At 49.4% G+C, this 13,431-nt stretch overlaps 1 long non-coding RNA gene and 1 pseudogene across 1 annotated transcript in view; one reads left to right on the plus strand and one right to left on the minus strand.

The window, feature by feature from the left end:
- Nucleotides 1–6,232, minus strand: part of LOC141053931 (uncharacterized) — an 81,031-nt pseudogene extending 74,799 nt beyond the window's left edge.
- The window catches only part of LOC141053944 (uncharacterized), an 84,633-nt gene that overhangs the window by 59,158 nt on the left and 12,044 nt on the right, over nt 1–13,431 (plus strand). The gene's annotated exons all lie outside the window — the stretch shown is intronic.

Raw genomic sequence — 13,431 nt, forward strand, 5'->3', positions numbered from 1 at the left:
TTCCCAAGGGTAACAGGAGAAATTGGACCCCAAAGGTTGTTGTCAAATTTGTGCTGAGTACGCCGATACCCAATATGTGGGGGGAACCACTGTTTAGGCACATGGCAGGGCTCAGAAGGAAAGGAGCCCCGTTTGACTTTTTCAACCTAAAATTGGCTGGAATTGAGATCGGACGCCATGTCACGTTTGACGAGCGTCTGATGTGCCTAAACAGTGGAAACCCCAACAAGTGACCCCATTTTGGAAACTAGACCCCTAAGGAACTTATCTAGATGTGTGGTGACCACTTTGAACCCCCAAGTGTTTCACTAAAGATTATAATGCCCAGGTGTGAAAATATAAAATCCTGTTTTGTTCCCACATAAATGATCATTTAGTCCCCAATATTTTGTTTTCCCAAGGGTTACAGGAGAAATTGGACCCCAAAGGTTGTTGTCAAATTTGTCCTGAGTACGCCGATACCCAATATGTGGGGGGGAACCACTGTTTAGGCACATGGCAGGGCTCAGAAGGGAAGGAGCCCCGTTTGACTTTTTCAACCTGAAATTGGCTGGAATTGAGATCGGACGCCATGTCATGTTTGACGAGCATCTGATGTGCCTAAACAGTGGAAACCCCCAACAAGTGACCCAATTTTGGAAACTAGACCCCCTAAGGAACTTATCTAGATGTGTGGTGAGCACTTTGAACCCCCAAGTGTTTCACTAAAGATTATAATGCCCTGGTGTGAAAATATAAAATCCTGTTTTGTTCCCACATAAATGATCATTTAGTCCCCAATTTTTAATTTTCCCAAGAGTAACAGGAGAAATTGGACCCCAAAAGTTGTTGTCCAATTTGTCCTGAGTACCCTGATACCCCACATGTGGGAGAAAACTACTGTTTGGGCACACGTCAGGGCTCGAAAGGGAAGTAATGACGTTTTGGAAAGCAGACTTTGATGGAATCGTCTGCGGGCGTCATGTTCCATTTGCAGAGCCCTTGATGTTCCTAAGCAGTAGAAACCCCCCATAAGTGACCCCATTTTGGAAACTAGACCCCCTAAGGAACTTATCTAGATGTGTGGTGAGCACTTTGAACCCCCAAGTGTTTCACTAAAGATTATAATGCCCAGGTGTGAAAATATAAAATCCTGTTTTGTTCCCACATAAATGATCATTTAGTCCCCAATTTTTAATTTTCCCAAGAGTAACAGGAGAAATTGGACCCTAAAAGTCGTTGTCCAATTTGTCCTGGGTACTCTGGTACCCCACATGTGGGAAAAAACTGTTTAGGCACATGTCGGGGCTCGAAAGGGAAGTAGTGTTGTTTTGGAATGCAGACTTTGATGGTCTGCTGGCGTCATGTTCCATTTGCAGAGTCCCTGATGTGCCTAAACAGGAAAAAAACCCACATATGACATCATTTTGGATACTAGACCCCCAAAGAACAAATCTAGATGTGCCCCCAACTAATCTAATGTAAATTAGTAGTGCATGGAGGTGTGGTACAATTTGAAGCAATCCTTCATGCACAGGCCAGGTTTTTCGGGGCAGGTGTCGCATTGATAAATGGTGTCCCTGCGTATTCCTTTTTTGTAACACACTCGACACCTTTTTTGCGGCTTACCTTTTCTTGGGGTTGGCGGGACCACCCCCGGAAAATGCTGACCTGGGACAATATGAGCACCTTCAGTTCCTGAAGTACTGGGGCCTGCTCCTTCCTGAGCGCCAAACATCAGGGCCTTAACCACTACCTCCTGGAACTGAAGGTACGTCGTATCGCTGGGGCATGCACATTGTGACAGCAGGAATGCGTTGAGCATTGCCATTTGGACGATGTGCACAGCCAGCTTTTTGTACCACACCTTGGCCTTCCTCAATGCATTGTACGGTTGGAGGAGTTGATCGGAGAGATCAACTCCCCCCATGTTTTTGTTGTACCCCACTACACGTCGGTTTGCGGACCTGTGTAGAGGTACCCCGTACAGTGCAGAGGGTACTGCCATCACCGTGTATGGTGGTCAAGAGATGGACATCTCTCTTGTCCTTGTACTTGACCACCAGCAGGTGATCGCTACATTGGGCTCTGCTCTCACCTTTTCGGAGCATCTGCCCAAGTAGCGTCTTCGGGAGGCCTCTCTGATTTTTGCGGACAGTACCGCAGGCTGCGGTACGTCGCTCAGAGAGGGATTTGTAGAGTGGGATGCTGGTGTAAAAGTTATCAGTGTAGAGGTGATAACCTTTATCCAGCAGTGGGTGCACCAAATCCCACACAATTTTCCCACTCACTCCCAGGACAGGAGGACACTCAGGGGGTTCAATCCGGGTGTCCTTCCCTTCGTAAACTCTAAACTTGTGGGTGTACCCTGAGGTACTCTCACACAACTTATAGAGTTTGATTCCGTACCTGGCCCTCTTACTGGGCAGGTATTGACGGAATCGCAGCCTTCCCTTGAAGTGAACCAAGGACTCATCCACGTAGATGTCCCTTTGGGGCACGTACACTTCAGCAAACTTTTTGTTGAAGTGTTTGATGACCGGCCGAACTTTGAACAGACGGTCAAAGTTGGGGTCATCTCGTGCGGGACACTCTGCATTATCAGTATAATGCAGAAACTTGTGGATGGCCTCAAAACGCGTCCGGGCCATGACCATTCGGAACACTGGAGTGTTGTATAAAATATCAACACTCCAATATTGCCGAATTTCCGGCTTCTTCAGTATCCCCATATGGAGGACCAGGCCCCAAAACTGCGTCATTTCAACTGCATCTACAGGAGACCAGTTTGAAAATGTTGAACGCGGGTTTTGCTCCAAAAATTGACGAGCGTACAAATTAGTTTGCCCCACCATGAGGTTAACAAAATCCTCAGAGAAAAAGACTTTGAAAAAGTCAATTTCTGTGAGGCCTGTGGTGTCAAACTTGATTCCTGATTCTGCCACAAAATCAGGAATCAGTGGCTCGTAATTTTCAGGGGGCGAGGTCCATACGGGGAGCACTGGGTCAGCTGCGGGCATGGTGGGCGCTGCCTCATCTTCTGTCCTGGAGCATCTGCGTGGCGGTTCCACAGGACCCGAGGAGGAAGATGAGGAGGGGGAAGAGGAAGAAGAAGAGGATGAAGAATCCGAAAAATAAAGAAAAGTCGGATCGGCATCCAAATCGCTATCAGTGTCGGAGGCAAGTATAGCATATGCCTCCTCCATTGTATAGCTCTGTTGGGATGAATTTGATGACATTTTTGTGTAAATATGGTGCTTGGGTGTACACTTTATTGAAAACTGTATGTGTACGTGAGGGGGGGGGAGTGATTGGTGTAAACTTTCTATAAATAAAAAGCTGTGGAAAAAAGTCTAAAACAGCAGGCCCTAGCTGATAAGTGTCACTTATCAAAACTGGGCTGCTGGATGTGCGCACTGGGTGGCGCAAGGGGGGGGGGGGTGGAAAAAAAAAGGAAAACGGCAGGCACAAACTCTGATAAGTGAACTGTGTCACTTATCCAAGTTTCGCAGCTGCGGGATGTGTGTACGGAGGGGCTAAGGAAAAAAAGCGAGCTCGAGTGTTGATCGGTGAACTGCGTCACCAATCAACGATCGGCGGCTGCGCACGGAGGTGGCGCAAAAGTGGGGTGGAGGGGGGTAAAAATAGGGGGATTGGGGTGGATGAAGAGAGATTGGGCAGGGATCAACAGTTAGGGTTGTAGTTAGGTGGCACAAAGGGGGTGAAAAAAATGAAAAACGGCAGGCACAAGCTTGGATAAGTGACGTGTGTCACTTATCCAACTTTTGTGGCTGCGGGATGTGTGTACGGAAGTGGCGCAAAGGGGGCTAAGGAAAAAAAAGCGAGCTCAAGTGTTGATCGGTGAACTGCGTCACCAATCAACGCTTGGCGGCTGCGCACGGAGGTGGCGCACAAGTAGGGTGGAGGGGGGTAAAAATTGGGGGAAGGGGGATGGGGGGATTGGGGTGGATGAAGAGAGATTGGGCAGGGATCAACAGTTAGGGTTGTAGTTAGGTGGCACAAAGGGGGGTGAACAAAATGAAAAACGGCAGGCACAATCTTGGATAAGTGACGTGTCACTTATCCAACTTTTGCGGCTGCGGGATGTGTGTACGGAAGTGGCGCAAAGGGGGCTAAGGAAAAAAAAGCGAGCTCGAGTGTTGATCGGTGAACTGCGTCACCAATCAATGCTCGGCGGCTGCGCACGGAGGTGGCGCAAAAGTGGGGTGGAGGGGGGTAAAAATTGGGGGAAGGGGGATGGGGGATTGGGGTGGATGAAGAGAGATTGGGCAGGGATCAACAGTTAGGGTTGTAGTTAGGTGGCACAAAGGGGGGTGAAAAAAATGAAAAACGGCAGGCACAAGCTTGGATAAGTGACATGTGTCACTTATCCAACTTTTGCGGCTGCGGGATGTGTGTACAGAAGTGGCGCAAAGGGGGCTAAGGAAAAAAAAGCGAGCTCGAGTGTTGATCGGTGAACTGCGTCACCAATCAACGCTCGGCGGCTGCGCACGGAGGTGGCGCAAAAGTGGGGTGGAGGGGGGTAAAAGGGGGGTGAAGGGGGGTAAGAGGGGGGGTGGAGGGGGGATGGGGGGATGAAGATAGATTGGGGGGGTGAAGATAGATTGGGCAGGGGATCAGGGATCAATTAACACTTACAATTGTAGTTTTCTTTCTTCTTCCTTCTTTCTTCTGCAGGGATTGTGATGCTACAAGCTGTGGCACCACAATACCCAGCACAGGAGCTCTTGCTGCGTCCGACCTCTCTGCAGGAATCCTCAGCTAGAGTGAGGACCCCTGCAGACAGGTCAGAGGCAGGTCAGGTGGCAGGTCACAGAGCGGTCACATCGCTGCTGTGACCTGTCATTGGTGGGATCGAATGATTACATCGATCCCACCAATCCGTGATCTGCCTGGTGACCATGGCAACTGCCTAGAATCGGAGCTCACAGCTCCGATTACTAGGCAGGTCATGCCCAGGTCACCAGCAGGGCACAGAGCGGTCACATGGTGACCGCAGCTGTGCCCTGTGGTTGGCGCGATCCTGGCCGGTACTGGCAGGGCACAGCGGCGATATAGCGCCGCTGTGCACTGCGATTGGCGCGATCGATCAGATCGGCAATCGCGCCAATCCGGGTGCTTTTTGCCGGTGCCTGGCGTTGCCAGGCACCGGCTCTAGGGTCGAGTACATCGGTACTCGATCCCAGCCTAGGACCTCATTGTTTCAGCCAAGCTGATTGGCTGAACCAATGAGAAACGCTGCGATTGGCTGTTCAGAATTGAACAGCCAATCACAGCGATCTGGATGCCGGGGGGGTGGGATCGTAGCCCGGGATGCCGACGCCATCTTTTCTAAGGTGAGATGGCGTCGGAATTTTAATGCGATCACCGCGACTTTAGTCGCGGTACCGCATTAAAGGGCCCGACGTACTATCCCGTCCACGGTCATACGGGCCCGGGTACCGTGGACGGGATAGTACGTCGGATGTCAGGAAGGGGTTAAGCCGCCACCATAACAGGGTAGACACTTTTGGCCAGGCCCTACTCTACTGTAACCTATTAAATATTTATTAAAATATGCAATACACTTTAGGTATATTTTTATTTATTTTTCAATTTTTAAAATGACCAATAATATCACATACAAGGAACAAATACTGCTACACCATGTCCAGACCACATATTACCACCACATAGTGACCTATAATACCACATACAAGGAACAAATACCGCCACACCATGACCAGACCACATATTACTACCATAGTGACCGAATAATATCACATACAAGGAACAAATACCACCGCACCATGCCCACACCACATATTACCACCAAAGTGACCAAATAATTGTACACCCAAGGGACAAATACCACCGCACCATGCCCAGACCACATATTACCACCACATGGTGACTGAATACTACAATACTGATCATTAATAAAAAAATGTAATACTATGACCATAAGTGGCATTATACACAGGAGATTTGTATTTAGTATGCAGTGTCTGTGTACAGGTAATATAGTGATCAATGACATTATACACAGGAGCTCTGTATATAATGCACAGGTAACACAGTGATCACTGGTGACATTATACACAGGACCCTTGTATATAGAGTATACAATGTATAGTGTCAATGTACAGGTAAAACACTAACTCACCAGTGACGTCTCTAGGTGAAGTCCTTCATCCTTGCTTTTCATTCATCCAGCACAGACCGCCATCACGTCTTCCAGCCAGGGCTCGTCTCTGCAGGAAATAACACGGTTATCTAGAGCTCCGCTTGCAGAACACATTACTTATTTTTTCCCAACTTCTACATTACATCACATGAAGAAAAAAAGGCAACATAGTGTCGCTCTACACAGTAACAGGACTGCCCCCCCATTTAAAACAGTAACCTCAAAAAATTAAATACATCACTGCAGTAATAATATCCCTTAATTAGCCCCTATGGTAATAATATCCCCCATCCTGACCCCCGTGTGTCTCATTCCTGGCTTCAGCCATATGTTCTCCCATCCCGCCCTCATGAGTATCCATTCTGCCCCCATATGATCTCCATCGTATCCATTCTGCCCCATGATCCTGTGCGATCTGTCTCCAATCATGCCCCGTATCTCCACTCTGCCCCCATGTTCAGCACTCTGCCCCCATGTTCAGCATTCTGCCCCCATGTTCAGCATTCTGCCCCCATGTTCAGCATTCTGCTCCCATATCCAGCATTCTGTCCCAGAGCCAGCATTCTGCCCCAGAGCCAGCATTCTGCCCCCAGTCCAGCATTCTGCCCCCAGTCCAGCATTCTGCCCCGTGTCCAGCATTCTGCCCCGTGTCCAGCATTCTTCCTCATAGCCAGCATTCTGCCCCATAGACAGCATTCTGCCCCAGTCCAGCATTCTGCCCCAGTGCCCAGCATTCTGCCCCCAAGTCCAGCACTCGGCCCCCGGGCCCCCTGGATCGCCGCTCAAAAAAAAAAAAAAAAGTTCTCCGTACCTGGCCGGCAGTGGCCGCGATCCAGCGGCAGGCAAGGCTCCCTCCACACTGCAGCGCGCTCTAGCCGGCGACTGACACTGACGTCAGACACCGGCGAGGTGCGCGCTGCGGTGACATCAGCTGCCAGCCTCCGATTGGCTGGCAGATGTTAACTATTGACGTGCGGGCCGCCGGGCCAGCATGTCAATAACGTTTAGCTGCCGCCTGCAGCGCCGCTAGACAGGGCCCGGTTTACCTGCCGGTAGGGGCCCGGTGAGCAGAGAGGAGACCGGGCCCGATGCGGGCCCCATACGCCCGCCGGGCCCCATACGCCAGTCAGGGCAGTAATGCCCTGATGGCGGCCCTGCTCCCCATACTATAGAGAGATGACACCAGCCCCTGCGTACTATAGAGAGGACAACAGCCCACTAGTATTATATTATTATAGAGGGAGGTCACCATCCACCCAGTACTATAGAGAGGACAACAGCCCACCAGTATTATAGAGAGAGGTCAGTATCCCCCCAGTACTACAGAGAGAGGTCACCCCCTCAGTACTATAGAGACGTCACCAGCCACATTACTATAGGGAAGTCACCAGTCCTCCAGTACAATAGAGAGAGGCAGGGCCGTCTCCAGGTTTTCATGGGCCCCGGGCAAAAGAGTCTCAGTGGGCCCCATTAACACATACCACAATTCATGAGGCACAGATATGGCAGAGAAATCTAGGTATAGCACAATGCCAAAGATTTCACTTACTTATACTGTATTACATGAGTGATATCTATTGTAAATTATACAATCGCTCAGAAACCGGACAGTATAGTCCTCCATACAGAATGAGCCCCATATAGTGCTCCATACAGAATAATGTGTCACACATAGCTCTCCATACAGAATAATGATTCACATATTAACATAGTAACATAGTTAGCAAGGCCGAAAAAAGACTTTTTTCAGCCTACATTCCGTCAGAATAAATCCCCAGATCTACGCCCTTCTAAAGAACCTAATCACTGTAAAATACAATATTGTTACGCTCCAGGAAGACATCCAGGCCTCTCCTGAACCCCTCGACTGAGTTCGCCATCACCAACTCCTCAGGCAGGGAATTCCAGATTCTCACTGCCCTAACAGTAAAGAATCCTCTTCTATGTTGGTGGAGAAACCTTTTCTTCTCCAGACGCAGAGAATGCCCCCTTGTGACCATCACCTTCCTTGGTATAAACAGATCCCCGGAGAGATATTTGTATTGTCCTCTTATATACTTATACATGGTTATTAGATCGCCCCTCAGTCGTCTTTTTTCTAGAGTAAATAATCCTAATTTTGCTAATCTCTCTTGGTATTGTAGTCCCCCATCCCCTTTATTAATTTTGTTGCCCTCCTTTGTGTGGCGCCCCTGAGGCTCAGTCGCCACAGAGGTACTGCACCTCCTCCTGAGGTGTGGTATCCCACCATCCAGGTAAGGTGGAGACTCCTGACCACGCTCCAACACCTGCACCCCCACACCAGAAAGTAGTGTAGCAAAGCACCTTCGGCGGCTCCCTGCTTGGAGTATAGCAAAGCACCCATTGGTGGCTCCCTGCTTGGAACACGAAACGTGCTGGGAGGTGGGTGGAGTTAGATGACATTTCAAGGAGCGGGAAGAGTTTAAGGCAGTCAGCAGTTGGAAGGAGAGAGAAGAAGATCCCTAGAAAGAAGGATAGATGGATGGAAGTGCTGCAGCAGATCCCAGTGACCTGGGTCTGCTGGCACGGGAAAGGGAGAACGAGAGCAACATAGACTGAAAGCCTGACTCTCCATAGAAAGCAAGGATTAGTACGGAACGTGAGGAGTAAAAGAACAGTGGACGTGGGTGAAAAGAGAACCCTTCCTAGAAGTTCTAAGTGCAAGGCCGGGGTCCGGTCCCCGAGCTTGTACGGATACTAACGGTCCTGCAGCAGACACCGGAGGAATAGGAAGCTGTAAATGCTTTATTCCCACACAAGACTTGGGGGCACAACAGCAACATATTAGTGAGCCGGGACTCAGCAGCAAGGAGTCCCCGAATCAGGCTACAGCTGTCTACCGTACAAGTAGAGATCATAGGAACATCAGACAAGAGGAACTCCAGTGTAACTCAGTACTAGGAGTACTTCATCTAAAGGCGCTGTAAGAGGAGACGTTCAGAAAGGCACAAGTTGGCGAAGTGTTGGAAAGGAGTATTCCATCTGGCCTGGGGGGGTTGACTGAGTCCCAGACCCGGAGGACACGGCACAGAAGCAGGCACCTGTGTGTACAACAGACTGTGAGTAAAGCTTTGGAACTACATGCCCTGGTGTCCTCCACTTATTCCTGCGTCAACCATCCCCTGCGCCTGACACTACACCATCTAAGTGTCACCATATCTACTCTGCCCTGGGACAACAGCCCTGCCTGTGGAGGGCTATACCATCACTGCTGCACCACACCATCTGTCCCAGAGGATCTGTCTGCGTCGGCCTAACATCTAGATTGCCGAACACCACAGGTGGCGTCACGAGTTATTCATTCACACTGAACATTTACAATAGGCGCCCAGGGCCACGGGCCGGGTCACAGCTACCGTGACAACTCCCATTGAGATCCACGGGCCCGGTACCGAGTACCGCACAGCCCTGGGTGTGAGGGCGACCCATTTGTACCTGCTCTAGTTCCATTATATCCTTCCTGAGCACCGGTGCCCAAAACTGCACACAGTACTCCCTGTGCGGTGTAACCACGGATTTGTACAGAGGCAGTATAATGGTCTCATCATGTGTATCCAGACTTCTTTTAATGCCCCCCATGATCCTGTTTGCCTTGGCAGCCGCTGCCTGGCACTGGCTGCTCCAGGTAAGTTTATCAGTAACTAGGATCCCCAAGTCCTTCTCCATGTCAGATTTACCCAGTGGTTTCGCGTTCAGTGTGTAATGGTGATATTGATTCCTTCCTCCCATGTGTATAACCTTACATTTATCATTGATAAACTGCATCTGCCACCTTTCCAGCCACCTTTCCGCCCAAGTTTCCAACTTATCCAGATCCATCTGTAGCAGAATACTATCTTCTCTTGTATTGACTGCTTTACATCGTTTTGTTTTGTGAGTTCGTTTTCCCCTTCACCATTGAGGTCTGATGAACTCCCTCTTCTAGTGAAGGAAGGTAGTGGTGCTGATTACAAAGCACCTGAGCAGAATGATGATGACTGGGTGACTGGGATTGCTGACTGCATATAAGGCTGCCGACGCCCTTCTGCCTTGCGGGTGATTCCTCTGAGGGATTCTTGGAGACCAGTCTGATTCCTGCTCCTCAAAAGCTAAGTTTTCTGCTCTACTTTTTGCCTTGTTTGTCTGGAATTCTGCCTCTCCCTGCTGGTGAGCTGAATTCCTTTTTGCTCTGTCTTCAGATAATACCAGAGTACTGATATAGTCTTTTTGAAGCCTAGAGTCTTCAGGGCTTTTTTCCCTATCAGTCTGTTGGCACCTGTTTTTGAGAGGGTTTTGGCGGATTGCAGACAGCAGCTTTCCTATTCTGTCCTGTTTAAGTTAGGCTGAGCAAAAGATGGGGCCCAAGCTATCTTTCTGTCAGTGTGAGTGTTTTTCCATCTCGCTTCACCGTCATTATATGTTGGGGGCTGCCTATTGCTTTGGGGTCTGCTCTGGGGCAGTTTAGATTTCCCTTTTCTGTCTTTAGGCTATGTAGTTCTCCGGCTGTGATCGAGGGGTCTAGGGCACCGTAGGAACCCCCCACAGCTACTGCTAGTTGTTGTTGTTAGCTTCAGGCGTCTGCAATCCGATAGCTGCCAACTTCTCTGGGTTTCTGGACTTCGCTATTATTTCTGTTTTTTGCCTCCTACGGTGACTCATTCATAACAGTTTTGTATCATCTGCAAATATCGATATTTTACTGTGTAAACCTTCTACCAGACCATTAATAAATATGTTGACGAGAAGAGGTCCCAACACCGACCCCTGCGGTCCCCACTGGTCACAGCGGCCCAGTTAGAGAATATACCATTTATAACCCCCCTCTGCTTTCTATCACTCAGCCAGTTACTTACCCATTTACACACATTTTCCCCCAGACCCAGCATTCTCATTTTGTGTACCAGCCTCTTGTGTGGCACGGGATCAAACGCTTTAGAAAAATCAAGATATGGGGAGTGGCTTAGGCAGCTGATGGAGTAGGTCACGCTGTCTGAGGGCTCTGAGGACTTCTCAATTAAATTGACGATAAAACCCGCTATTTAGCATATTTTTGGTGCCAAAACATTGGAGACTGTTCATAAGTGCATTACGGTCAACTTTTCTGTCAGTTTTCTGTCATAAAATCTTTTTTGGACCAATTTGGTCATTTTTCTTTTGAGGCCTGTCACAATCTGACTGGGCTGAAGCCTTGAGGCATTCACGCCTCGCCTATGCGGTGTTTCCCCGCAACACCTTTGGACCCACACAATCGGTCCTATTGCCTCCTACAAACTCAGTATCTCCACCAATTGTCCTCATTTTATTTTATTTCAGGTTAAGACTCCATTTTGGTTAATTACCAGAAGTGACCCCGGACAGTATCTGGTCACCGTCTGACGCCGATTAGGGATGAGCGAGTATACTAAAAGTGAACATATAATCCCTGTAAAAGCAACTTTTAATTCATAAAGTCCTAAAACCACCCGTTCCCAGTGAAATATTGGCAAATGCCACAATATAGACCTAAGCTGAGATGCTGCAAGGCCCTACAATAAACTCAACTGATACCTTCCTATCCGTGGAGGTTGGCACCCTAAGGATCCCGATTTTTTGGCGCCTCCACTCAGCGAGGACTGTCCCTTGCTGCCCTGTCAGTCCCTGGTAACACAGGTATGAAACCAATGACTGATAGTATAGAGATGAATAATAAGAGTGCCCTAGAGCTCATGCTAAAATCCCAGACAAATAAGCAAAAAAATACCACATCATGACATCAGGATCCACCATATTAGAAAACTGTGCCTTAGCAATGAGGCATAGATACAAGATAAGAAGTGGCCACTTATCATTGGTGGAGTCACCTCAACGCGTTTCCCCGCACCAGCGGTTCATCAGGAGGCAGAGCAGATGTAAAGAGTGTCCATCATGTCAGATACCAGGATGAGATGGCCCCGAGGGTCAGAGAGGCCAGCTTTATATCCCCAGATCACTGCTCAAATGAGTCACGCCCACACAATCGAGCGTTCACATCACAAGAAACTGTACATGTGGTTAATTCCACAGGTGTCGCAATTTATCACTCACATCTGCACACCAGACTTCCATGCCGTCGGGTCCCCGCGTGCGCTCCAGTGAGGAACGCAAACAAACATGGCCGCGACAGCGTCCGGTTTCAAATGAAAATCACCGGTCAATTGCGCATGTCCGGGAGCCAACCATGGAGTGTGAGGCCGGAAACCAAGATGGCCGCGATATACAGCCAATCAGGACTGCGCATGCTCCTATCTTAGCCACTGCGCGCGATACTCGCGCTAATCAAGTCCTGGAGCGCGTCATATATATACAGCGCAGTATGGTAAACAGAGACCAGTAACCAAAAATGGCCACGATATAGCAGCTATAACGGCGCATGCTCATAATATCAAACGCCGTATTCACACACATTTCCTCTATATAGCGCAATATAGCACCTCCAAAGAAAACCATTCAATGTAACACATACATAGGACCTGTCATACAGATCCACATAATGAATTTCAAGAATGGAATATACGTGGAACATAGATAAAGTATAAATTAATAATAAAGAAAAACAAGATATATTAATCAAAACAACAATATGGTACACGTAACAAAACGTGTTAAGACACGCCATTATGCTCCCCCATATATACTGGAACCGGAACATTTAACAAACCAGATGATATTGTATATTGTATATTAAATGAAACAGGTATAAGACCTACACTCTTTCATCCCATCTAGGGGTGAGCGCGTATACTCATTAGGATTCGGTACACGCCTCGCAATACTTGGCACAGCCCACACAGCCCAGCACAATCCCCGCACAGCCCGGCACAGTCCCCGCACAGCCCGCACAGTCCTCGCACAGCCCAGCACAATCCCCGCACAGCCCAGCACAATCCACGCACAGCCCAGCACAGTCCCACACAGGCCAGCACAGTCCCCGCACAGCCCGGCACAATCCCCGCACAGCCCAGCACAATCCACGCACAGGCCAGCACAGTCCCCGCACAGGCCAGCACAGTCCCCGCACAGCCCGGCACAATCCCCGCACAGCCCGGCACAATCCCTGCACAGCCCGGCACAATCCCCGCACAGCCCGGCACAGGCCAGCACAGTCCCCGCACAGGCCAGCACAGTCCCCACACAGGCCAGCACAGTCCCCACACAGGCCAGCACAGTCCCCACACAGGCCAGCACAGTCCCCACACAGGCCAGCACAGTCCCCACACAGGCCAGCACAGTCCCCGCACAGCCCAGCA

The sequence above is a fragment of the Dendrobates tinctorius genome, unplaced genomic scaffold (genome assembly GCF_039654945.1).
Source record: "Dendrobates tinctorius isolate UK_male_01 unplaced genomic scaffold, ASM3965494v1 ptg000173l, whole genome shotgun sequence".
Classification (NCBI taxonomy): Eukaryota; Metazoa; Chordata; class Amphibia; order Anura; family Dendrobatidae; genus Dendrobates; species Dendrobates tinctorius.